Below are 26261 nucleotides of genomic sequence, written 5' to 3' on the forward strand. Positions count from 1 at the left end.
CATCGTAAATATCTGGCATATCCGTGATGTTCATTACTCACGACTTCAGGGAGCTGCCACACTCTCTCTGCTCTCTGGCCTGAGCTGGGCATCTCAGTTCCTTCCAGAAATGAGGGCAAAGGCATAACTGTCCCCCTTTAAAGGTGCATCTGTCCAGTGGTTTCCACTGGCTAGGACCAGCAGGACCCTCCTCAGCAGGCTGGCTTTTATGAGTTCTCCTCATTAGAGGTCAAGCTTTCTTCACACATTGCATACGGAGTCCAGGCAGCTAACTTCACACCATGAGTTCCCTCTAGCCAAAAAGTGTTTTAAACTCTTCTCCCTGTGAGGACAGCCCATACTGCATTTACAGAAGAAAACTAGGGACTGGAAAACTTGCTGGCAATGGGAAGGCTGTAGCACTGTAAACTCCACTCCTCTCAGATTTTGATGACTAGTCCCAGGAACTGTGACGGTTTGTCTGTAGTTGCCATTTTATTTAAGCTCTCTAAGCTTGTATGAGGCATGCAGATTTTTTGTTTTTAATCTTTTGATGTTTCAAGAGACAGAAGGTAAAACCTGAGGCACCCTTGGTTTGATCTTCCCTGCTTGCTCTTTGTGTGTGTTTGTATGGCATTATTTATTTATTCTTTAGAGAAATGAAAAAAAAGAATGGACCAGATGTGGGATTCATTTTATTCATATTCAATTTGTGCACAATTCAAAGAAACTACTCCTTTATTTGCTCTCTTCTGAGAAATTATCTTGAGTTCATTTTGTTCTGTTCATAGACTTGTAGAAATAGGACTGGAAAGGTACTTCAAGAGCTCATTTTGTCCATCCTCCTGCCTCAAGGCTGACTCACACCCAGTGCTCTACAACAGCATACTGAAGTTAAGCATGGCAACAACCTGTTTTCATAAAAATACCATAATAGAAAGTAAAAGGTTAAAAAAAAGGAGTTAAAGAGAGAGGTAAAGGTCAAAAAATAAAAGGTCAAAAATAAGTTAGAAATATGTTGTAACTCTGCAAAGGGATTTAACACTATTCCCCAAGCATCAGTCATAGCTATCTGCCAGATGGGGGACACTGGCCCTGTAGCTGTTGCTATGTTCTCAGAGCATATATAACAGCAAGCTGCAAAGGTAGATACACAGTGTCCCGTGGATTTACCCCCAGCTTCAAATGAGATAGCTCAGGCACCACAATACCCCCTAGCATTTGCTCACTGGCCAAGTAAATGACTAGTCTGAGGTCACTCTAGCTTCCTCCAAGGTCTACACGGCTACAGCATGGCATTGATTCACAAAGCAGAAATCATACTTCACCAACCGGATAGCCTTCTGCAATGAAAAGATTGCCTACGTAGATGAGGGGAAGGCAGTAGATGTTGTCCTCCTTGACTTCACTGAGGCTTTTGGCACTGGCTCCCATAACATCCTCATAGGCAAGCTCAGGAAGCGCGGGCTAGATAAGCAGAGAGTGAGGTGGATCGGGAAAGAAGAAAAAAAAAAGGCCAAGCTCCGAGGGTTGTGATCAGTGGCATAAAGTCTGGCTGGAGGCCAGCAACTAGCAGTGCACCCCAGGGGTCAAGGGTCAATACGAGGTCCAATCCTGTTCAAGTTCTTCATTAATGACCCAAACGATGGAACAGAGTGCCCCTTCAGCAAATTTGCAGAGGATACAAAACTGGAAGGAATGGCTGATGCACCGGATGGTTCTCCACCATTCAGACGGATCTTGACAGCCTGGAGAGATGGGCAAAAGGGAACCTTGTGAAGTTCAACAAAGGGAAGCGCAAAGTCCTGCTCCTGGGGAGGAATAACCCCGTGCACCAGGACAGGCTGAGGGCTGACCTGCTGCAGAGCAGTTCTGCGCAGAAGGCCCCAGGGGTCCTGCAGGACAACAGGTTGTCCATGAGCCAGCAGTGTGCCCTTATGGCCAAGAAGGCCAACGGCCCCTTGCGTTGCATTAGGCAGAGCGCTGCCAGCAGGTCGAGGGAGGTGATCCTCCCGCCCTGCTCAGCCCTGGTGAGGCCACCTCTGGAGTACTGTGTCCAGTGCTGGGCTCCCCCATGCAAGAGAGATGTGGATATACATGGGCATACTGGAACGAGTCCAGCAAAGGGCTCCTAAGATGATGAAGGCGCTGGAGCATCTGTTGTACGACGAAAGGCTGAGAGAGCTGGGCCTCTTCAGCCTGGAGAAGACGAGGCTCAGGGGGGATCTGATCAATGCATACAAATACCCGACAGAAGGCTGTAAAGAAGACGGAGCCCGACTCTTCTCAAGCAGTGCCCACTGATAGGGCAAGAGGCAACGGGCACAAACTGAAGCACAGGCAGTTCCGTCTGAACGTGAGGAAAAACTTCTTTAGTGTGAGGGTGACTGAGCACTGGAACCGGTTGCCCGGAGAGGTTGTGGAGTCTCCTTCCTTGGAAATAGTCAAAAGCCACCTGGACACAATCCTGGGCAATGTGCTTAGGAGCCCTTTGCTGGACTCGCTCCAGTATGCCCATGTACATCCACAACCCTGCTTGAGTCGGGAGGTTGGACTAGGTGATCTCCAGAGGTCTCCTCCAAACCCAACAATTCTGTGATCCTGTGAGAAGGCTTCGTGGGTATGAAAGTGTCATGTGCCCCTCATGGCATGTGCTGTATGTGCTGTACCTGGCACTGCTAATTGAGGTGGAGAAAAAAGAGTTACTGAACCTTCAGAGTTTCTAAATCCAAAGCCAACCTGTTCCATTTGTCTGTATTGCTAGAAAAACGTGCCTCTAACACCATTAGTAATACATACCGATGCCTGTGGCTTTTCCCGTCTGTATAATATAAGCTTTGGTATTTTGCATTGCTCTCCAAATTTTTTAAGTTCTTTTTTTTTTTTTCTGCTGCTATGGGATAAACACAGCCAACCCAGGGTTAGTGAGGTTAGATAGCATGGCCAAGATTCTTTGAATTTAGTGGCTATTTTGAAATTTGCCCTGCTCAAAGTGTTTCCAGAGGACTGTTTTCCAGAGCAAAAACTCAAGTCTATATAAATCATTCCACGTTGGGCTTCCAGAGGAGTAGGTACTTGTCATTGGTAGTTACCTGACTCCCTAGGCATAAGTGTCACTGAGGTATGACAAAATGTAAAGAGAAAGCAGGTGCAATAGAGAAAGTAAACTTGCTTCTGATGCCCAGTAAAATGAATATATCATAGGCAGGATACCCAGCTAAGTTGCTGGAGGGTCTATACCTGATCATGGATTCCCACTTTGTATCTATACATCTATACATTATTTATCAGCTCAGAGGAAAATACTGGGAACACAGGGAAGATTAACCCTTATCCAGAAAGTTCAGTCTAATCATTATTTCCCAAACATTTCATAGATGCTGTTTCTTATCCTGCATCTTCCAGTCCATCTCCTCCTTCTTGTCTGACCTCCTTCTTCTTCACTCTCACCCCTTGAGTTCTGCCCCACACACTCTCTGCCTGACCCACAGCTTGGTCTCTGTGCCCTGAACTTGCAATGCTCCCTGTCTTGGGAAAGGGAAAGAGATGGAGAGGATAGATGCCCAAATCATGATCCAGCTGCTAGAGCTATTTCTCTCAGCACCTACACCACCAAGACCCACAGTATACAGCCCTGCAGTGCTGCTGTAGTTTTGTTGCTTCCTGCCTTTCACTTGGTGGGGAGGTGCGGGGATGACAGGTCCAGGGAGCAGAGGCGTGATCATGGCTTGTGATAGTGGTGGTAAGGGCAGCTCTGTGGGTCAGAGGAAGGAGAAAAGGGAGAAGTGCACATGGCTTAATCCTTCTCATAGCCTCATCCTCTCCTACCTGCAGCCAGTGGATTTGCAGCACTGCCTGTTGCAGGCAAGGCACAGGAAGGCAGTGAGAGTGCTGTGAGGAGCAGGCTGCTGCTACCTGGGGATGCTTCCCCTTTTCCCAGCTAGCCTTTCAGCGCTGGGGAATTGCAAATCTTACACTCTTACAGCTCTTCTCCTCAGGCACGTTTAGACTATAACAGCAAATAAAACACGACCTCATTTCAGGCGCAGGCACTGACTCTGTAATATTTAACTCTTAGTACCCTCCCTGGCACGGCTATGTCTGGGCCAGCTAGTGTAGGTCCCAAAATAACCCGTCTGGGCAACAGCCTGACAAGGAATGAGGAAGAAATGCTGACTCTGTAATAAAGAATGTGGGACTCGTATTCAGCCTAATCCAGTACTGACACAGACCAGAGTAAGGCAGCTGCAAAGGAAGCAGGAAGAAGGAACACTTAAAACCACAAGAAGCAAGAAATGAGGACTGGAGCTCCTCACTTCAATGGTGTAATAACATCCTTGACTGGATGAAGGAAATTGGTTCCCCATGGCAATTAGGAGCCTGAGAAGAGTGAACAAGAAGAGTAGAGGAGTGGAGAAGAAGATAGCAAAAAGATGACTGTGGTCCAACACCACAGAGCAACAGGATCCAGGCTCCCAGCAGCAATGTATCAAATTTACTTAATTTCACTTAACTGTAGCTTTGCTTACTGGTAGTAGGGGTTAGGTGAATTTAGTGCATGCAGTAGTTTGAAGTCCCACACTGGGTAACTGATGATGCAGTGTTTTGCTCTGTTTCCACTTTGGAGTCTCATGATGAGCTGTAATTTGCCATCGTTTTGGACACTCCCTTGCTCACGCCTGTACGAAGCAGCTGGTGAGTGACCCAAAGGCAGTTCCTCAATCAGTGGCCTGGCTGGGGAGCGCCAGAGGCTTGCAGTTAGGATACACCACTAGCTCGCTTCCAGGCATTGCTCAGAGAGTAGGGGAAGACCGTTGCTCCCAGGCACTGTTCCCAGTGGTCAGGTCAGGTTGCATACAACTGCTGTCTTTGAGAGCGAGGAAGAGAATTCAGGTGTGTGGACACATGTCATGACATTCAATGAGAGAGATTGGGTATATTTTATTTCCTATACAGACACAGCCTCATGTGCTGGCTATGGACTTAGTTTTATGGATCTGGATGCTGTAAAATGAATTTCAAAGGGACTTTTATGTCTCCCTTCAAAGATAACTAAAGGCAGGCTGGAGTGAGATTCGTTGGTGACAGCGAGGATCAGGGAGGTTAGAGATGACAGCCAGCAGGTGGGTGTTTAGTCAGTAGGTACAAGGATTACTTACATTTTATCCACCCTTCTGGACTTGAATAGGTGTCTGTCAGCTCAAGAGAAAGTCCTAGACCCGTGGGAATTCCTGACTGTGTCCATTTAATGATGTTTTGACATTGACTTCTTATAGATAGGATTTTACTTATGGGGAAACACTTTGGTCCGTGAGCAGCAGTCTCAAAGTTTTCCTCTGCAACAAGAAACAGGAAGGTTGTGCTTGACAGGATGACGTGGTGGTATCAGAGCAACTCCTGCCTCTCCCTCTCTTAGTGTGCATAAAGAGCTGGGATTTGATCCCGCCGTCTCTATGCAAGTGAGTAGGATCATTTGCATCTCACTGGGCCAGATCTAGATCTTGGGAACTCTGATAGAGAATATCTTAAATTATAGCCTTCTTCTCTTTACTCCAGAAAAACTAAGATCGGCATCTAGCTCAAACACACATACACCTGCACAAAGCCCTTCCCCTCTCATGCTCCACATCTCATTTTGGGTCTACTGTTCACTGTGGGTAGAGAATGCATATTTTTGTGATTCGTTTTTCTTTACAGTATTTCAAAGTCTAGTCATATCGCTCAGTGCCTAAGAGGCTATAATTTTTGATGTTCCATTGGATGCAATGCATTTTGTAGCTACTGTTTTTAAACAAAACACATTTATTTGCCTTCTATTTCTAGAAGGCAGCAAGATTTTAAAAATATCATTTAAGAACCTTTGGAACCGTTTAGAAAACTGATTGCATTTATGATGAACTGAAACATCACGTTAGGTATGAAATAAAGTAAAAGCAGATGGTCCACACTCAGAGCACAAATTGTTGCCTTTCAACGACGTGAGTAAGGATACAAGAATTTCTCAACTAGATTTCTTCACTTCGTAGAAGATCTGAGTGAGCTATTTGCTATTAAAATGTCTCTTCACAAGAAATAGTGTTTTCTAGCATTTATAAAACGCATCTAGCTTCTGCAGTAGACATGAAACAGAACTACCTTATGAACTGCTGGCTGTTTAGCCTGTAAATTAGCTGGTTTGCTAGAACTGAATTTATATGCAAAACTTCATACAAAATCCTCTTGTTTCTCTAACCCACTAATGAGATCAGAACAACAAAAAACATAGATTAAGTTTGTCTTTCAGATATAGACCCAATCTTGTTGACATAGAGTACAATCATTTTCCTTAGGACAGAGAAAAGTCTTGTGAAAAATGGAGAGTATTTGTCACGGAGCCTTCTGTGACTCTTCAGGTGTTCTCAGCATATGATTTACCTTCAAACTTTTAAATAATTGTGTGTAGATTTGTGGTTTTATTACATCAATAATTTAAATGAAAAGGTGAGCCTTCTCCTAATATAAATTCCTATGGAAGCTTCACATCATCTCTATGACAAGTGTGCTTGCACACTGCACTTTGTTCAACCTTAGTAATAGAGGTATTTTGTACAGAACTAAGGTTTTCCTTAGTGTGTTTATTTTCAGTAAAAGAATGCACAGGGGGCAAAGCAGGATTGATTTGAAGGAGTTAGATTTTAAAATCCCTTTAAAAATCAGGACAAAGGATACTACACTATTAAAATAAAATGCTTAAAAATGAAAAGTATTATGCATGCCACACAGTAGAAGATCAGATTTTTATTAATGCAAGTTTTAAATGCTGATTAATCCTCTTGAGAATCAGTTTCCCAAAGCTTTGGCCTGCATTCAAGTCTTTTTCAAAGGGGCACATCACTTCCATTATTCTGAATATTAATTGAACAACATTATAACTAAGGATACAAAGCAAGATTTAAAACATGATTACAGCTGTCATTGCTTACATCTAAATAAGTCGTTGGAAATTCAAGCTCAGGCATAAAACTGTCGTAAACCTCTCCCGTCAGAATGGTGAAGCTCCTGCCTCCGCGGCCCCCCTGCGCTGGTCCGGGATGGATAGTCTCTGTGCTGTGCACTGACGGCTCGGCTGGTGGCTTGCTCTTAATGCATTTGCCCAGCTACCCCCCTTCCCCCCCCCACCTTGGAAACTGTGAACGCGTTTCGTCTGGCAAAACTATAAACATCCCAGAAAAACACTGTCGTTTCTAGACGTTAACTGGGAAAGGGATGATAATGGTTTGAAAGACGGAGCTGCCCTTGTACTTGCTTACTCCCAGAAAGGGTTCATTTTATTTGTTTGGCATAAACCATTTTCTGATCCAGATTCAGCACATGCCTCTATATAAGAGGTCTCATTGAGCACTCATGTGCTTAACGCTAAGCATGTGCTTAAGTGCATTCCTGAACCGGGCCAAAAGGTACCTCCTTTGACATTTTTGTCTATGGCTGCTGTTCTTGGAATGATGCCTTTTCTAGTGAAAACTGATGTGGGGTTACAGTAACCATCTAATTCTGATTAGACAAACTGCATTATGGAAGAACTATTAAAAATTTATAGTCCTATTTACTAAGTTTATTTGTTGGCCATAAAAAGCTGAATCTTACATAACATAAAAAGCATCCAGTCCTAATGATGAAAAAGATATAAAAAGATAATGGTGCAATCATAACATGTCTCAGAGAGTTTGTACATCTCAGTTGCAGTTTGGCACATCACATAATTGCATTGTGCCAAACTGGCACCAAACCACAATATGTTAGTGAAAAGGGCGCACAGTTTAAGAGGAAAATTTAGAAGTGTTAACTATACACTGTCTAATTATACAACCTTACTGTCCCAGAATGCGGTTTCTGAAACCGTTTCTGACATATGGGAAGAGGGTAGAACAGCTGGTCATTAAGGTTTTCTCAAGACTATTTAGTAACACACTTGAATGTAATTAAAGTGCTACATTAAATACTGCACTTGTGTACAATGTATTTTTAATCTTTATGGCATGCTGTAAAAGTAAATAAATGCAAAGCATTAACATCGCTCCCCTTCATCTCCTAAATTGTTAAGATATAATGGCAATCCCTATCTGTGCTGTGTGCGTTACCTGAAGAATACCCTGATGTTTTGTGAGCGTCCTGGGTAGCTGGTAAGAAGCAAGCCTGATCTGCATTGTGCAAGATGGATATAAGTTTGCGTTGATTTCTTTTGCCAGAGTTAAGCTATGCTGATTTACTTGGTTGTATTTCAAGAGATGATGTTGCAATGATCCTGGTTTATTTGAAGGTTTCCTTTGGAACCAGTCAAGGTGATGTAAAGCAACTTTGACCTACGTTGGATCTAACGCAAGAAGCATAACTTCAGATTTGTACACAAAATACACTATATTTTGCAGCAAACCTCACCCTCAGGTGTACCCCAGGTGACCCTAAATACAGGGTCAGAATTCAGTTCCATACAGATATAGGTTACAGATGGATTATATTTTAAAATTGCATTTATGCACCATTAACTTTAGTGCAGTAGAAGTACTCAGAGCACGAAGGAGATAGATAGTAAAGCGCTTTGCGGGATCAGGGCCCCAGTGGTTTATTTTCTCCCCCTCTTTATTCTTTGTGTCTCTCTGTGACCTGTCTTCCACTTCTAGAGAAACCAATTATTAGAGTTATATGAATCTAAGGCAACTGCAAAGGAACTTGAATCAGCCAAAACTACGGAAGAAATCTTATGTTGAAAACTTGCTTTGAGATCAGCACCAGGTCCATCAGTGAGAGCTTGGGGACTCCTCAGTCCTCAAACTACAGAGATGCTGTAGCATTATGAAGACAATGCATTTTTTTGGTGCACTTCTTTGGTTTGATGCACAAACTGCCAAGAAAAAAAATGTTTCAAAATACGCTGGCATGCAGTGTTTCACCAAATGAGATTTGTGCTCCCTGATGCGAGTGTGCTGTTTTATATTCTTTAACAACAGTTCTGTTTTGAAAAGAGAGGCTAGAAATTTATTGAAAGGTTGAAACTGTATTTGACTTTCTAAATTCCAGCAAGTACATTTTTTAAGTGACTGTTCACTGAATATGGTCAAGAGCTGTGAATAATCTGAGTTCCTTGCAACAGCTTTTGTGGTTAATTCAGTACTTGCTAAAACAATTATTTTTCCAGCACCACTGTGGTTACCATTGAACAAGAAGGATAGCTTCACACAGCAATCAATCCCAAATTTGAAAAAGAGGACAGAAAAGGAACTTCTAAGAGGACAGGATTAACAAAACACTCTGACTGTAGACTCCGAGGCAGTCCTAATGATGAAAAAGATGTAGATGGAGATATGGATGATAGACGTGGATGTAGATTCCAGCTGGCAGTCAGCACAAGTGCCACAATGAAAACCAAATTTGTGTACTGCTTTCATAAGAGCTATATGGTAACAGTGTCAAGTTTTGTCTGTGAATGCACATGTGGTGAAACCAAGTCTTATATTATTTTTTAAAGATAGGCATAAATTGTTACTTTCACCAAAAAATGATTTTATGGTTCCACTCGTGCATAGTCACTATTTGCAAATGAGCAGCATGACCTTTTGCTGCATGTTTTTTAAATCAGTGACAATCTTCATGTTCAATAAATGAAGCTTATTCTCTCTGCTAATGGTGCCACGGCAGCAATTTTTCTGAAAAAGGAGCGGTGTAATGTGTGGCTGATCATTCCGTCCTCCTGACTCACTTTTTGTGAACAGATTTTGCATCTTGTTACATCCTGCGGCTGGTATGTTCTATCAGAAACAAGAAATGCCAACCAGTGTGGAGAAACCTAAGAAGGCAGGAGACACAACTCTCCCGTGGCAGGTAAATTCGTTTTCGCAAGAGATAAGAATAACTATAGATCTCACCACTTTCAGTGTTAATTGCAAAACTCATCTCTCTGACTTAACTTTGCCTCATTAATTTCTTCATACACAGTTGCCAGGTACAACCACTTGTAAGTACAAACAGAAGCAAACAAAAACATGCTAATCAAGGTACTTACCTGCAAGCTAAAAAAAAAAAAAGAAAAATAAAAAGCACTGGTGTTTTTAGGTATTTGGAGGGCAGTCACATGTTGTGATAGAGGTTATGTAAATACTGTGAGAAGCAAATATAAATTAAATATTGCCACAAAACTACATAAAAATTTCTGCAAAACACACTGTGACCTAAATTTTTCAAAAGAATAAATTCCATCAGGGTTAACCCAAAACATCCACTTTTGGCTCTTTATTCTTAGAGAGCAATATTACCAAGTGAGGTAGACATCACTTCTTTCAAACCATACCCGACAGCCTTAGATCCTTTCCAAAAGCACCCAAACACACGCACCCACCATTGACTTGGATAGGGAGCAGACATTGGCAGAAAGGATTTCCCTTCCCAAATATTTTTCATCCTAAACAGATGCAGGGCATGCGCTGGTTATGTGAGGAAGCCGTGGGGAAAAATTTTGTGCATAGACACTTGTGTGTCACTGCCTGCAAGGGGAACTGAACGCATCTTTAAGAGCAGAATATTTCCTGGGTGATTCACTTGAGTCAATCCCCTTCTGAACCACAGGAAGGAGTTGTGCTGAGCCACACTAGGAGATACAAATTGATGGTGAGCCGAGTGTACGCAACTTGCTCATTTCAGCAAACGATACTGTTCTTTCTCCCTCTTCTGCTTGTTTTCCCAACAGTACTGTTGACTTAACCCTGTACAGTCGTATCACGAACACTGAAACATCCAAACAATATCCATAATCATTACAGAGCAGTTTGTGTGCGTCACAGAGGTCTCTTCTCTAATTTGGTTGAAAAATCTCTGCATCTGCTGCGCGTAGACCTGAGCGTTCGGCATGCAGACCCACTCAGCTGAACCCTAAATGAGATCTTAGAAAATAACAGTCTCTAAGACAATCAGCCTTAATCCAGGCGTTGCTAGCGAGCGGGCATTAATTGCCTTGGCACAAAGAGTCAGCAGCCCACGAGCACAGTGCTTAATTGCCTAAGCCGACCGCAGCCCCGAGACAGCGGCACGGAAAGCCACGGCCGGCGGGCGGTGCGGGCAGCCCGGCCCCGCACGCTGCTCTCGCGCGGCCCGGCCGCCACGAGGGGCTCGGCCGTGCACCGCCGCGCGCCCCGCGCGCCGCGGCACGGGCAAGGTGGAGAGCCAGGGCCCGCCGGTGGGAGGCCGCGGCTCCCTGCTCGCTAGCCAGCCCGCCCGGCCTGCCGTTTCCCTCCTCGCGCCCGGTGCGGTCGCTCGCTTTGCTTGTTCCACCTTTTGATGTTTTTAGCCGCAAAATCAGCCACGGCGATGATTGCTGCCAGATCCTAGCTCTGAATTAGTTGGCTCGTTTCTTTAGCTGAGCCACTTGTGGAACGACGAGCGTTAACTAATCATTCACTTTGCTTGAATTATTTTGCCTACTTTTAATTTATTTTTCCAGAAAAAGAACACCACATCAAGGCAAGTCTTTCTTGATTATTCTTTAACTTCTACTGCCATGTATTCTCCTGTCACCTTAACAGTTTTTGTTTCTTTGATTTTATCTATCGTACTCCATTTCCCTTTCTAGTCACAGTTTCTAATTATTTCAGTCTACTGATTTGCTTAGATATTAAATATTGTCAAGAACCCAGTGTATAATCTATTGTTTTTAATACGCTCCATTCACAAACGTAGCAGGAAAGTCTGCAATTTCCAGGTAACTCATTCGTTCCTTAGAAAAATATGTTTCACTCCTTCTACAGTGAGTTTCAGCCAGATATATGGAGATCAGTCTCTATGAATCCGCTCACTAGGATTTAATTTGGCAGTAGCATAGCACAATCTGGCTAGCCCTGTCTGGCTTTGACTGTCCACCATATCTATAGTAAGCATGGTTAAATAAACAGAATACCCAGAATTTACCAACAGTTGTCTACATTCACCGCAGAAGGACAAAAAGAAATGCATTTCTGATGCTGCGATGACTGAACTGCAAAGCTGTATTCTACCGAGGTGAAACATGTCTTTGACATTAATGGATGCGTATAAAAACTATACCTAGATGAAGGATATTTCTGTGTTTCTGTAGTGAGACGCCTTTTGTTCATTTTTCTGAATTTGTTTTTACAGTGGTGTGACTTAGTCTGAAGGAAAAACTGTCAAAATGTTGTAAAGTAGGTAAAATGATCTGTAATGAGGATTAAAATGAAAAGAACTCTTAAGTGATTTCCAGTCACTTGGAATGACTGGAAATGACGATGATGAGACCAATACAGGACTAAACAACCTACGTGCAGGACACTAACACCTTCAGTCCTGCCACTGCTTAACTTTGTCAGCTTACCCTTTGCTGTCTGTCAGAGATGCTCCACAATTGCTTCAAGGCTCCAGTCACAAAACTCAAAAACAGAAAGATTTTTAGCAAACTTTCAAAATTAAAAAATTAAATCTGATACACAAATTATGAGTAATGATAGCCTCATAAATCAAGTTCTCTCCCCTCGGAAACCTAAAAGATCTCAAAATGGAAATCACTTTAACTTCAGCCAGAGCAGGTCAAAAATGCCAGTCAAACAATTTTTGAGGAAGAATTTTTTGACAAAATAAAAGCTTTTTTGGGTAACACTGATTTTTAACCAATAACTCTCTGAATTTATGGAAAACTGAACAGATCTTTTGAGGACTTAAATTTCACTTTCTTTTTTTCCTCAGATAAAGATGTTTTCCTGATCACTCCCAACTCTTACTTTAGGAATATATACATAAGTGTAAACACCACGCAGGTGACAGTGCACAACAGTCAGCACACGTATCTACATAAGACCATACGTGGTCAGCTTGGTAAAGTGCCTCCTGGTACTATCTACAACTGATCAGTCATGAGATAAGATAACATGCCCGCACTGGACAAAGTCTTGAGGTTACATGTTCTTGCAGTGCTTTCCACAGTTTGTCATTAACCAGCTATTGCAAGATTTTTTTAAAGCACCTTCATCCTGTCTCCAGTTCACCACTGTCTCCCACCCTTAATAACTAAGCTGAATCAACAGGAATAATTAGGAAATCAGGCACTACTTAGTGTCAGGAAAGGCAGCCCAATAACTTGAATATCTCTTCCTATTCCATAGGGTCACCCTTCTCCTTGTAAAGCTCTGCCTTTTCTAACATAGGCACTTCATTTTTGGATTGTGTGATTCTTATATTGTGTAACTAGTAACAGGCAACACTACCTACAAGCTGCTACTATATACAGAATGTACCCTCTCTCTCCTCTTTCTAGTAATTTGTCACTCCTCCAGTGCCTACTGGCTCATTTTTTCCTGAAAGCCCAGGGGAATGAAACACCCATGCCAATTCTATACGATGTAAGTAGCTAGCACCCTAATGATCTCTTGAAGAGACAAGTGCTAAGACTGTTTTCTGAAATACTTCCTTAGCTAAAATTATTGCAATTCAAGCCTGGGAACTCTCTAGAGATAGATATATTGTCACGCTTGGATTGCAAAATACAGATATCACACTTCACAGAAAATCAAAAAAAGGAGTATTCAAAGTTCAGCTCCATCAAATAATTTTAAAAGCTGATTTTTGGTAGTCTGAAGCTAAATCAGAGTGCTTCCTAGAAAGATGTAATTGCACACAACAAACAACCCTGCAATAAACAACCCTGTAATGTGTGTGTATACATAGTATTTAGATTCTCACTCAAAGTCTTAGGCTCTCATAATAACACGCACACTAGACTTGAAGTACACATCTCTTAATATACTCTATTACCTCATTGTCATTTACTTGTTGGTAATGAATGCGTGTGTTAACAGAACAGCATGCTGATGCATTTTTTCTGCCATTGTATGTAACATATTTTCTAATTCTTCTACTCTATTCAGCATTTGACCCTAACGATAGGGGATTATGGTATTAACTCTCTACACAGCACACATTCTTTACAGACTTTCACTAAATACTGTAAGCCTGCTGCAGAGCGGAATAAAAGTGAAAGCATACCGTCTGGTCTTAAGCTGTGCACACAGAGGGTCATGATCCAATTGGAAGGGAAGCAGAATTTTAAAAAGAAAGAGGTTTGACAAAATTTTAATCCTTGTCATTTTCATTTCTCTTACCCTGTGGATTTGGGTGATTTTATTTACACTGTCAGCTTGAGCCTAGGGATTGAAAATCAGGCTTTTATGGAGATTATTAAAAGTACATACAGTACACTAAAGGCTGGACCACTGCTATATGCTACTAAAAATATGAATGTGGATGTTCTATATTATACATTTAAGAAAGTAAGTGCCATCCTCCCTGTAAGGATGGACTTAGCAGTTAGGCTCATCATGATAATGCTGAAGCACATATTTTAACAAGGATATTTATATGAGTGGCTCCAGCATGCTGATGGTGGACTGGAGAACTGAGACGGACCTAAAGGAGATGCTTTCAGGTCTGCTGTGGGACAAGGCAATGGCGCAGGCGTAGCAGTGGAAGCTATCCATATTGAACGTTGAAAAGCTGCCTGAGCATGGCCCCATCCTTGGAGAGTTGCTGCTCTCCTTGCCCCATGGCAAAGGAGGAAAGCACAGCCAGAGGTCTGGCCCAGCCTTGGACAAACAAATGTTTCGTTATGGGTGAATTTATCTGCAATGCCCTCTCCTGAGGCTCATCTCACTCCCACAGCACTGGAGGGCTCCTGGGGGAGACTCAGGACAGGTACCAATTAATTTGGGCCGGAGATGCAACATGGCGGGGCCGTGCTGTGGCTCCATCTAAAGGGGAGCATGTGGCAGACTCCCGCTGATGCTGTCCCAGCTCGAAGGAGCACCCATGGGTCTGATCTCCCCCACCCTGGGAAGGGCTTGAAGGAAACCATATGACTATGGATGCCTCTGGTTGTGTTGGCCACATAGCGTTGCAGGGTTACTGCCCCAGCATGGTCCTGGGAAAGGGTGCTGCTCTGGGGGGGCTGGGAGGTGCATGGAGGCCCTTGGGCATGTGTTGTGCTGCCTCCCGCAGGGCTGCTGAGTGGGGCCTGTTTCGGTACATGGCACTGGTGCACGCGTGTCGCATGAGCTTCCCCCATGTCCTTGGAGACTCTTGGCCCACGCCAAACCGAACGGCTCCTGAGCAGGGCTCTCCTGCCTCCCTTGACCCCATACACATGATTTTTCTGTAACAGCTGAAGCAGAGCTCTGAACCAGAGGGGAAACACATGTAAACACAGTGAGATTCTGGGGCTGGGCTGCCAAAAATCTATAAACCCCCAGAGGAACTGAATTTCTCAGCTTGGCGTATAAGACCATCAGCAAAGCAAGAACGGTGCTGATGCAGCCGAAAGGCAACGGACGCGCAAAACCCCACGCAGCAGAGGAGGGAGCCAGCGGGCGCAGGAGGCTCACTGGAACCTTCTGCAGAGCCCGGAGCGAAGCCCCACTGCCAGCAGCTTTCGCAGCACTGCCAGGGGGGAAGGGGTGTCTTCGAGAGCTAAAATCGATTCCACCAGTCAAGACTTGGGGGCTTGCTTTGGCTCTGCCCTGTGGAAGTACCGTGGGGGGGTGGCAGTGAGGATGATCCTGCACCCCCATACTCCCCAACACATGATAGCGCTTCTGCTGAACTCAGTAAGACCAAGATCACAGCCCTGCTAACTCTTCAGATGCGTGTTCTCTCCGTAGTCATGAACTCTGCAGGACTGAGGCCACAGTCGCTGGTTTCCACATCGCTCATGTTAGTAAAGCTATTGAACCATCCTACTTGAACTCTGGGAAAGGGGGAGACAGTTTTTGCTATTTTTTTCCACTTAAGGCATCAAAAATTCTGTTTTTCTATCCAAGGAAACTGTTCACTTGAAATCAAGATATGTGAGTCTCACGGTCCCTATAGCTCTGCAACCTTGGCTATCTGAGGCATGTAAGATAGGGGTTTATTGTGCTAAGGACCAAAATGGGCAGAAGCGCTTGCACAACTTGGCCATCTCACAGTTGAACATGGAGTTAAGCTGGCTCCACCTACCCAGACTGCCAGCAGCACAGGATTTTTCAGATGTGCTGCTTCCACACCTCCCCGAGCCAATTTTCAACACACTTAGGGTGCCTCCTGATAACAAGGCCAGAACCAACCCCAGTGGGGGCAATGGGAATCTGTCCTTCCATTTAAGTGGCAGGGGGATCAGACCCGCTCTGAAAAATTTGGCTGTGGTCCTGAGTGGTTCTTAGTGTGCCAGGGTCCTACTAAGACATTCAAATTGGCATCTCATAAAAATCAAATTGGCATTTCATAAAAATCCAGGCTACATATGACAGCCTTAGGTTGGAACTCTGACTTGGGCCTTATCCTGCAAAGGTGTTCAATGTCCTCAGCTCCAGCTGCCTTTATGGAGAGCCAAGCAGGCTCAGCCCTTCTCAGGGTTGCTAGCACTCTGCAGGATTGGACTTCTTGTCCTTAATACTATCTCATTCTGGTTATTCCCTATTGCCCAAGGATAATCCCACGGCATTATTCCCGTTATGCCACTTGCCATTCCCATTACAGTCTTTAACAATGTTTTAAACCTATCTTTCGTTTTTAATTTCCTTAGCAAAATATGTGTATTTTAATAGTATGCATTTAGGTAGTCTTCTAAAAATGTGCTTTTATTATACATATGGCATTATCATGTAGCTTCACTACTTTATGAGTCTGGTAGATGAAAACAACTCTGAATACAAGGGGAATCCATATGTCTAAATATTTTTAGCATGAAGACTGTTACCTGTTCCCAGTCATAAAAGTGTAATTAAACAGCATGTATTAAAACAGTGCACCACAGGAATCATTGCAGCTTACTTGTCTGTTTAACTCAAGGGGGGATTTTTTACTATCCTTAGGCTGGAAAGGAAGGAAGAAGCCATCGTAATCATTTTATGTCTTTAGCATGTGCAAGTTACAAAGCAGAGTGTTGGAATCTTACAGACCATTGTAGTTTTGATTCATCTTTTTCCGTGATTAATTGCTCAGCGGCTGCACAATGGTGACTTCAAAATGAATTCATCAGCAAGACTTCTCCAGTGATGTTGTGAGGCTTTCCTGTGTCAGAGCCACCTGGGGCAGCGAGTGACTCCACAAGTGAGAGTCACATGAGAAGAAAGAGGTCTGGGCCCCACCCTGACCTCCTGTTTCCTAAGTCGTTGCGTTATCTCTTTACTGAAGCACTGCCGCAGTTCCTTTAGGTGGACAGGAGGTCCACGTCCTCCCTTGAGCATTGCCTTAGGGTGGATGGTGATTTCTATTACAGTCCAAGCCAGCAGCAAAGCCTGATCTACATCACCTTAGAAGATATTGGCCTGAAATATAGCTGCTTCCCTTCCTCCCTTCTTGAGTTTGTTTCTCATCTACAGCAGTCAAATTTCAGACCACCCAGATACCCTTTCCCCTGGGCTGCCAAGCCTAATGATGCAAGGCAGGAGAAAGATAGGTGCTCCAGCCTGTTTTCCAGCCTGTTTCCTCAACTGGCTTCTGGGTCTGGGCAGCATTGTTGTATGCGTGCAGCCCACAGGCTCCTACGTCTAACTCAAGGCCATGCAGGTACCGAGGGGGCAAAGGGGGCTCCTGGATGGCCAAGTTGTTTGTATAATGATATTTTAGTCATTGGCCACGTTGACAAAACATAAAAAACAAAACACTTTCAGGTTGAATTAAAATAGACATTTGGAATCACTTTTTGCGGGGAAAGAAAAAGAACAAGAAATGTAGGAAATAAGGCCAGAAAGGGTCATCTGGGTCTGCAAGTCCAGACTTTCACAGATACTTAGACTGCAGCCATCCTATCCCATGTGTCCCCACACACCACCAGGCCCAGGATGCTCCCCAGCAGCCTGTAACAAACTTCACACTTCATCATAAAGCAGCTGCAACCCTAACGAGCCCCAAGAAGCAGAAAGGCAACATCTAGTACATTGTCAAAAGACCAAGTCCCTGCAATTGAAGGGAATTTTTAGGTAAAATCTCCTGTAAATCCTAAGAAATGAAGACAGATGAAGAACATCCCTCCTCTGCAATAGCTGCTGACAACCGGACCTACAGGGAAATTCCTTCCTTGCCCCAAATATGGTGATCTGCTTAGCCCTGAGTTTATGAGTGAGAGACACCTAAGAGATTAGGGACTCCATCCTACATCCTGTTCTTTCACGGTTCAGAGGTGAAATAGAGAGCAATCTAGAAGTCTAGCAACGCATAAAAGAAAAGTAAAAATAACCCTCAGTGACCTCTGCAGATTACAAACAGAAGTCCTGAAGCATGTGATTAATAGAATAAAACAATGGTGCGAATAAACAACCAAGTCTCTTTTCAAACTCAGCTGCTGACACCTAAACATCAGATACCAACTGATCCATATCACAAGCCTCATTTTCTGTCCCTCGGAATTCTGTGACACAATTGTTCTCGTCAGTGTACCCAACTGCAGCCTAAAACATTTAACTTCTCCGTTCCCATCACCGGAACACCGCTTCTTGGATGGATAGAAACCTCTCTCTAAATTTCCAGTCTGAATGTATTAATGATCAGCTCACTTGATCTCATGCCAGTGTTATGCTTTAACTCAAATAATTCTTTTTCACTTTGAAGTTTACCTCCTAAATATCTTTATAAAAACTCATCATATCCCCTTTCTGTCTCAGTGTTACTAGATTAAGCAATTCAGGAATGTTCAGTGTTTCCTCATAAATTAAAGAGGTATTTTGGTGCAGATTAGCTTGGAAAGTTCCAACCATTTGACATCTTAAAATTAATTTTAGGACCATAATGAAATAAGCGTATTATTTTGAAACAGGTGTAGTTTGCTAATGATTTAAAAATATGGTTTCCTCTCGCAGCCACAAGGGAAAGAGAATTTGAATTTTAAAAGTTTGTGGAAGAAATTATTTTTGCCCAGCTGCAGTACCACTAGAAACCAAGAGCTGCCTAACAGATATTTAGGAATGGAATTAAGAGAATAAAACAACATCTGAGAAAAGAGGCAAAAAATTTGAACCTGAAAATGCTGGCAGTTTTGAATCACAGAGATCTGAATGAAGCACGTGGAAGATAACAGGATAATCGGAGGAGGATTTTTTTTAACTCTTGAAATTTGGAATAATTCTAAACTTCCCAGAAATGGCACCTATTTTCTTCTTCTCAGCCTTAGTCAACCTACTTTAAAGTTCATGTTCTTTGAGTGATTTTCCAATTTTGTTTGAGAATTTGGAGTCCTCCACTGATACTCATACCTCAAATATAGCCAGTTTAGGTTTTAGAAGATGCAATACTTACTTTTTGTCCTATTTTTAGCCAATATTTACTCACCCTTCCACCTCTTCCATACCATCTCCTCTCAGTTTAGGGCCTGACTTCTCATAACCTATGCTTCTTTCTAAAGTTATCTATATGGATAAAATTAGTTACCTATTTTCACAGCATTTTTTGCTTCTATTCAGGATCTGCTTACTAGTAATGGGGAAAATGTCCTACTGTTCTTCCCCTTTCCCAGCTCCTTCCATCTGGTCACCACACGGCTGTTACACCTCCAAGTGCTGCACTGTGAAGAACGGACTAAAACAAAATAATGACTCCATTACATGTCCTATCTCCTTCTCATAAATTTCAAAGCCAGATGAGACCATTATCACCTGCTCTGATCTCTAGCACAACACAGGACTTCCTGAGAGAGATTCCTCACTTCAGGATAGGAAACAGCAGCCCTGACTCATAGCTAGGGCCCAATGTATGAAAGGCCATCTCCCAAGAAGAAAAAAAAAAAGAACAATCTTGTTCCATGTGCTTTTGCACACGACTTTTGATTACTCCTTTCAGAAAATAGACTAACAGAAATTTTAGGACGAGAAAATTCCATATGTATTCTCATTGCTCTTAAAAGTTTATTTCACACTAACATAAAAAAAGACATTCTGGAGAAAATTATTATTATTATTGCCACAACTGCATGCTTAAAATAGTGCTTCTTGTCTTTCACTCTAAGATCTGATAACAAGAGCATAATTATATCTTAACCCCATAAAATCACAGTAACTGACATTTTGCTGTGCTCTCAGGGCAGCACAGCACTGGTTGCTCCCTTGAGGGAAGAAATGACTGTTTTGTTGAAAATGACACATTCAGGATACAATACGGTACTCAGCAGAGACCTAAATGTAACTCCTATTAAAGTAAATGGAGTTTACCACTTCTGGTAACTGGCTTTGGGAATTCCTCTGCCAGCCTCGAAGGGATGGTACCAGAGGTAGAAACTGCCACCTACTGAAACAACAACTGCACCCTGAAGTGCCTGCCATAAGCTACCTCTCAGAAACTTCTCATTTAAGTACCAGCCTGCTATGCCCAGGTTCTACATATGGTATTAGAGAGACGAGCTGTGCGGCCAGAAAATGTGTTTTTCCCAGAGCAGTTCACGATCTCTTGCGCACGCACTTAGCACTATCAGGTCCCCTGGGAACTGCTATGCAGCTCTGTGCCTAGACACTAGCCTCCCCATGGCTGCCTAAGACAGCAGTGGGAAGGAGCAGCTGGTTCAACCAGCAGCAACGCAAGCATGCAAATTGAGCAAGTGTTTGGTCCGGAGGCCATACGCTGCCCCATCCTCCAAGCAGTGGTTAGCTCGCTTTTAGCGGAGGTAGAGCATATGCTCCGTACCTCCCATCCTGTGATTTTATTACCCAGATTTACCCTATCTGAAGCGGTGAGCACAGGTCCTCAAAAAGGCATTATTTACCTCTGTTTAATCACATCGAGCCCATAAAATGCTCAGAAAGGTTGAGCGTCTGCATTACTTTAAATGTCTGCCAGAGAACATGTACTGTACCAGCCAGTGAAGGGGAGAGCTCTGCTCTAGCCAATGGCTAAAGTATGGCATGCATTATTCCCTGAATTATCCTGGAGAAATATAAAGCACCCTCTGGATGCTCTGTCATAGAGAAATAGCAGAGTACAGCAAATAGAGGAGACTCTTGTACCAGGGGATGAGCGAACTTGGGAGGGAAAGCCCCATGAAATCGCAGATGAGACCCACATGCCCTTCACCCTGTACTTACATATCCCTGGATTATTTGCTGCCCTACAGTAAATTCTGTATTCCTTCTGATAGCAAGCCGACCCTGCCTGGGGTAAGTCTTGGCTTGCTTTGCCACACAGAAAATCCTAGAAGAGAGACCTCTTCTCCATTGGCTCGCACGGCCTCATGAGGTACAGGTGAACAGCACTCCAGGGCTGCTTCGGTGTCCTTGCCGAAAGGCTGTGCTCCTCCCCTGCACTGGAAGGCCAGTGCTGGAGTTCTACACTCCTCCTTCCCCAGCATGGAAAACCCCACAGGACCAGCCCAAGGAGGTTTCTCTGCCTTCCCCATGTGGGGAGGGGGCGTTCTGCTCTGGGAACATGTGCTCGCTTTCGCTTTTCAGTGGCAAAGGGTCCTGCTTTCTCCCCACGCTGAGATTTGCAGGAGCAGTGTCCTGCCTCCAGCCAGTCAGACACGGCCTGTAGCTCCCTTTATGAGTCCATGTGCGTAATCTGTCGTTCTTTTACAGATCTCCTTGCACAGGCCCAATCTCTGTTCTGCAAGTTGGCATGACGGCAGCATACCAAGTAGGAGGTTTTGGCTTGCGTGTAGAATTTGGAGAGCGGTTTTGTAGTAAGTTGCTATACTTTTTGGCTTGCAAGCCCTGGGAGCATATGGCCCATTGCTTGCAAAATGCTGATATTTTAAAATTGGGGGAGGAATAGAGCATGGCACATTTATTTTACTTCTTCAGTGCCACTATTTTTGCCAAAACCTTCCCCTCCACACCATCCTGGATCATGCTGTTCTATCCATCTTTAAAGTGAACTCTCCTCTAACTAAAAAGTGAATGATGTAAGATAGTCCGTAAGAGGCCTGAGAATGCAGTCTTCCTTTACGCAGTTTCCAGTCTGAAATGCTGTCAATTAATAGCTAGAGTGAGTAAGCAGCCAATGCATAGCTACTTCTGCTCACTCCTGAACTCTTTGCAGCTGGCCTTGTTCATACTTTCAACAAACATCTCTTCTTTTCCAAGCAATCAAAACTTTATAGACTGTTATTTCCTTCCTCTCAGCTTCCCAAGAGCTAACACCAGCACACTTGAGATGCTGCAAACTTATCACTTCCACCTTGAACTGGTGGTTGACCTGAGGAGAGAGATGCCAGGAAATGAAATAGAGTCCTTAAGTACAAACAGAATAACAGTGCTAATCCAAGCAGAGCTATGCTAAGCCGCTACAGTAGCTGTCAAAATATATCTGAATTTTTTTTGTGCCTTCCCCACACTATTTAATAATGTTGAAAATCACAGCATTTTGTTTTTGGAAAAAGTTAAACCATTAGATAAAGGTGACCTGCAAGATATTCATTTACTTGAATTTTAAAAATGCTTTTGATGAGGTCCCTCATAAAAGACTATTAAGGGAAATAAATAATCACAGGGTTAGGGATGAAGTCTTTGTTAAGGATTAGAAATGGGTGAAGTGACAGAAAATAAAGGGTCATAATAAAGAGCTTCCTCTGAGAATGGAAAGAGGTTAATGGTAGGGTACCACTGGTGTCTGTGTTGGGACCAATTTTATTGACTGCGTTTGAACGACTCAGAGGAAACAATGTAGAAGGACTGGGGATACTGGGACGATAACACTATATTTTGGTGTGCCTGGCTCTGTAAGCTTTTCTCACACAAAGAAAACCATTAAACCTAGTGGGCTGTGTGCAAAAGTTAGTCATGTGCCCAGCATTTGCAAGAACTGACTTTTGATTAATAATGAGAAACTGTGAAGAACTCCAGAAGTATTGCTGGTAAATTCTCAAGCATGACGGCAAAGCATCCAGGTTAAGGGCTACTCAAGCAGCTCTCCCTTATAAAGCTCTCTAAATCTTTCCATGTACACATGCAGTCTCTTACCTGTGGGCTCTTTCAAGAACAGAAAATGAGGGTTCACAGAAGGTAAATCATGGTAGGCCCAGTTCCACTCACCTTAATTAGTCTGGACAGTTGTTCAACGTGTAAACGTCTGTTTATTTCAGTGAATTATGTAAGGATGTAAGCATGAAAGAATCATAACTCACAGTGCAGTAGTTAAATGATGGCAAACCCTGTGTTACTGTACCAAAAAATACAATATGCAAAACCAGAGCATGCTGTAATGACATTATATCAGATAAATCTTTCCTTTTTCTCTCTAGCTTTGTTCCCTGAACCATAACTAAAAGATATTTTATGTTGGAAACTTCCATAAAAATAACTCGATGTTCAGATGTAATAATGACACATGATCTCTCATCTTGTGAATAATCTCCCTGTCAGAGTGGCAGAAGTCTTATCCTTAGAGGAGAACTAGAGAGAACTTGACTGAGGAATTCAACATGATAGACAGGGAAACCCATTCAATGAACAGTTAGCATATGCCATATCCTGCAGGAATACAGCCCTTCTGCTATCTTATGAAACTTGCTGCAGCAGGAATTCACCAAATCAAAGATATGTTGGATTTTCTTTAAAAACAAAGTGGAAGAAGCTTTGTCATTAAGCAGATGAGGAGAGGTAGATTTCCGCAACCTAATCTCCAGCTAAGCTGTGCCTAATACGTTCAGTGAGGAGCCCAGGGAGCCAGGACTCATGGACCCATCACCTTCCTGCCCGAGCCGCTAGCCCACAGGGTGGCCTCTGACTGGTCACTTCAGTGCTCCCTGCCTCCAAGTCCTCCTAACCCACTCACCAAGCTGTTATGAGGCCTAATTAACTCATTTACCAGATCTGGGGATTCTCAGCTGAAGAGTACCAGAAAAGTGCCAACTATTGTGTTATTTTAAGTGTAAAATACTAATGACTTCAGCAGCTTTTCGCTGCTCACTGGGCAGCCAGCAAACGGCTGGAATCGACAGCTTCTGGCTGCTTTGTTACCACTCATGTATCCATGGAAATGGATGACAGATCTGCAGAAACAACAGAAAAGTTTTTAAAATATGACTTTGCTCCATAATAGCAAAAATAATTGCACTGGAAGATGTAAATTTCACTAGTGGGATTCAAAGCACGTTCCATCATCTGCTTCCTTTCCGTAAGACTTCTGCGAGCGAAGCAAAGAGCAGGGAGGAGACTTTGCAGCCCCACTGTGACACACAGCCGGGCCCCGGGAGGAGGAAATTAGCAGCCGGTCAGCAGCATGGCGCTGCAGTATGAGACAGGAAGTGCAGATAACGATATCCAATTGAAACCATCACCTCAAGGGAATTATCTGGTGTGGAATTTGGCCCAGGCTGCACACTTCGCACCCCTGCTCTTTGCAAAAGCATCCCTGGTTACAATTTTGCTGATCCATTCTCTAACTTCAGGAAAGAAAAGTGAATTTAAAACCAGCAGAAGCTGCAGATGCACAACCAGGTAGCTCTGGCCACGTAGATAAGCACTGACTTTCAGACTCCAGGCCTGAGAATCATGTCCTAATTTATGTTTTTCTAAGTAACTGTAGAATTCTGTGTGGAGCAAATGAGCCTCAGAACCTTAAAAAAACGGAATCAATGAAATTCAGCCATGGCATTAGGCTATACAAGCTCTCCAACCTCCAACCCCTTTATGCGCTACTATGGACCAACTTCAGAAACAAGAGAATAATTGAGTTTCCATTTTCTTCACCTCCTCTCCCCCAGCCCTGTGCTTCCCATGAGCCCTTCACAGTGCAGGACTGTGCAAAAGATACCATCTTGTGCGAATCTTGTAGTATAATTGAATCAAGGCTGTTCAGCACTAATAAGGTATCTCTGGAGTCCAGATGTTTGATTCATGCAGCGATGTACAGAAGGGCAGCCCACATTCACGGAGCAGCAGGCGCTCACAGCCACTGCCTTGGCCAGCACACAGAGTGCCGACGGGTGCTGCAGGTGCAGCTGCTACTGACCCAGGAGCTACAAGAGATCAAACAGCTTCCCTTCATTACCGCATCCCATCAACCATCCCTTCCTCAGGCCTGTTTCTCCATATATACCACCAGCCTCTTTCAAGACTTCCTTTGTAGTTTCCCTTTACTAGCACTGCCTTGCGCTCAGTTTCTGTTACTGTCCTGTTATTCTTCTCCTGGCTGAAATATTGCTAAGTCTCTATGGGCCCATCAGCTTACACATGACCTAGAGGACTACTCCCGCATAGGAAAAAGGACAGAGACATCAGAGGAATCATTGAGGAATGAGTTGCACTATCAGTTAAAGGTAGGATATTTGCAGCACCTGATTTTGATGAACAGATCCTCTGGACTTCTAAAATTATTGTCCTTATAGCCTTTGATCCTCTTCCTGTGAATATTTTGACACTTATGGATAGCATTGCTACCTCAGTAGGACTATTCATAAAGGGAGAAATGTGTCTCAGACCACATTTACCAGACAAGAGCCTACTTAGAAAAGACTGGGAGTTTTTAACTTGTGTTAGAAAGCCATCACTTGTTCTGTAAGTGGGAACAAGTTCTCAGCGGTCATCTTCTGCTTCCTAACACAATAGTTAAGTTACAGTAGTCCTTGTCTCCTTGTTACATCTGTCTTTGCATCTCAGAGACAATTCGCATAACATGAGAATCGGACAGCTGATGTGATGAAAGAAAAAAACAAAAACAGATTGTTACTTCAGTTCATCCAGCACTATACGTGTCACTGATCACTGCTGGAAAATCTAAAACTCAGATAAAAACCACCAGTTTTTTTTTTTGTTTGAAATGAGCCATGTTGTAAAGGAAACCTGCAATAATAAGATAATATGAATTAAAAATAAATACTTCATTTGTTTTCAAGCAAGCAAAGCGGCATGAAAGGACTGCTGAAATAGGTATTTAAGTCCTATTATTTGAAGGTTAGTATTTTCTTTTTCCTAATCTGTATTTTATTTGGAGGAATACTGGACTTTACTGTAATACATTAATTTTAGATGTAGTCTATTTAGATGCCAGAATCCTAAACTATCAGTAAATTACAGGCTTGTTATAGAATAAAACTGAGTGTTGATCTCTATCCTCCAAAATACTTACCAAACACCCACCAAAGAAGCAGATGAAATCAGTTACCATTTTATATCAAGAGAAACAAGACTCATATTTTAAGATGGAAATTTTAAATGCTGATGTCCAATAGTGGTCACTAATATCAGAGAGACCGTAATTTTTCAGACTAAAAGCCATCCTAGGCATACTGGACAATGACAGGAAAAATGACATATTAACAATCATGTTTGATAGTGTCTTCCTCCTCCTCCTCATCC

General features: G+C 43.2%; 1 long non-coding RNA gene across 2 annotated transcripts in view; it reads right to left on the reverse strand.

Annotated features, from left to right (window-relative positions):
* Positions 1-357: 357 nt before the first annotated feature.
* LOC104140298 (uncharacterized) overlaps positions 358-26261 on the reverse strand; it is a 71460-nt gene continuing 45556 nt past the window's right edge. Inside the window, exons 4-6 of one of the 2 annotated variants that reach the window (XR_011140429.1) lie at positions 5139-5315; positions 1312-1727; positions 358-890 (exon numbers count right to left, since the gene is read on the reverse strand). This is a non-coding gene — a long non-coding RNA (uncharacterized lncRNA). Of the gene's footprint in view, positions 1728-5138; positions 5316-26261 lie in introns of both variants that reach the window. The other variant, XR_011140427.1, reaches the window with a different exon arrangement.

The sequence above is a fragment of the Struthio camelus genome, chromosome 3 (genome assembly GCF_040807025.1).
Source record: "Struthio camelus isolate bStrCam1 chromosome 3, bStrCam1.hap1, whole genome shotgun sequence".
Classification (NCBI taxonomy): Eukaryota; Metazoa; Chordata; class Aves; order Struthioniformes; family Struthionidae; genus Struthio; species Struthio camelus.